Raw genomic sequence first — 1,634 nt, forward strand, 5'->3', positions numbered from 1 at the left:
AACTTCCCCTCGTGCCCCGAATATCGCGCCCAATTGAGGTTCTGGACATTCTATAAACGCTATAGGCTACACGGTGATAGCCTATATTTTTCCAGTCTTAACTAAATTAACACTTGTTCAACTCGACTTGGTGTTGACATTCGAACTGAACCATAATCTCAGGTCGAGGCCATGAATAGAAAATGTTTCCTACTTACTCTTGAAGTGATCCGGTTTTCAGTCGGTGCAGTTCAAGATGTCCGTTTTTTCACGTTGCTCTCGTCTCCCAAGAAGTCGCAGAAATCACCGTTACGTCCGCGTCCTCAGGTTGAATTCTTCTCAACTGAAAACATCTGCAGCTGCTCGAGCGCACATCTCTCTTCAAATGCCAACAACCGCCAACGACAGCTGAAAGCTCCGCTGTTCCACCGTTACTCTAATATGTCACAATGTGAGACGCAGGACCGGACCAACCAGTCCGGTAAGCTAGTGATTGGCGGTTAGAGAATGTGTTCCCTGGCGCGAGTCCAGAATGGAAGGGAAAGCAAAACAATCCGTTTTACACAATCCTGCCAAGTCTCGTGCAATATAACAAAACATACACCGCGAGGAAATATGTCTACATTCTTTCAAGCAGCACGAGCCTGACTACAGAGTGATTCACGGCATTCAGTGTGCCCGTAAGGAAAGTTTACCGGAGGACGGTGCGAAGTCAAAATACGGTTTTGTTCCAGCTCGTTAGCAGCTGCTGCGGTGGCTCTAGCGCAAGCGGTGCGGCGACGCGCATCAACAACCACAAGTTGAATTTCCCGTGCTGGCGTGTCCCATAGCCTAAAAAAGGAGTTGGCGGCTTCAACTACCTCACGCGCAAGCGTGGCTTTACATATTCAATTTGAGCTATAGATGTATACATACAGTCTCCGGGCTGTTGGCTATGTTAACGGACTAGATAACCTTTACGCAATATTATATTTGCCAAGAAATACATCGCTCAAACCAATTAAAAATCATCCGCACGAAATCCCCTCTCTTTCTCATGTACAAGCGCAAACACACACACACATTACAGCGTTATACAATTCTATTTTCTCTGCGGCCGCCCTCTCCCCGGTCCTTCGCAGATCCAGTGACCGTGGCACACACAGGTACACCGGAGCACGTGGGCTTCCTGTGAGAAAATAACTGTGGTCCATAACCCGATGATTCTCGCCTGAAGATATAGCCTAGGACTGGCGTAAAATTACGGTGGAAAAAACAAGTTATTTTTTATTTCATTTGATTATTAACTGCCCAAATATTTGTATATCCAACCTCTGCTTCAAGTTTCCTCAGGAAGGTATGGAACCTGTGTGTGTGAAAGTGTAGGTGAGTGTAGTGTGCACGCATGTGTGTACCTTTGTGTGTGTGTTCTAGACAGGTGAAATCACTCTATCGTTCTGATTGGATTTTAAAAGCAGATTGCCAGCTGTAAAATATGGGACTATTTGCATATATTGAAAATGTCCACCCCAAAAAAAGCTTTAAGAAATGTGAAATGTGCCTTATTGTATTCCAGTATTCTATAAAAACATGTGAAAACATTTTCCTCAAATACTGAACCAGCAAACTTTGCAAAACACATATGTCATTCCCAAAACGTATGGCCACGACTGTAG

At 44.7% G+C, this 1,634-nt stretch overlaps 1 protein-coding gene across 1 annotated transcript in view; it reads right to left on the reverse strand.

The window, feature by feature from the left end:
- Positions 1-479, reverse strand: part of htr2cl1 (5-hydroxytryptamine (serotonin) receptor 2C, G protein-coupled-like 1) — a 53,644-nt gene extending 53,165 nt beyond the window's left edge. The window contains exon 1 of the mRNA XM_084691346.1: positions 198-479. The gene's annotated coding sequence lies outside the window, so the exon portion shown is untranslated. The remainder of the gene's footprint in view (positions 1-197) is intronic.
- Between the last annotated feature and the right edge of the window lie 1,155 nt (positions 480-1,634).

The sequence above is a fragment of the Hypomesus nipponensis genome, chromosome 25, assembly GCF_054491055.1.
Source record: "Hypomesus nipponensis isolate SF chromosome 25, ASM5449105v1, whole genome shotgun sequence".
NCBI classification, from domain to species: domain Eukaryota; kingdom Metazoa; phylum Chordata; class Actinopteri; order Osmeriformes; family Osmeridae; genus Hypomesus; species Hypomesus nipponensis.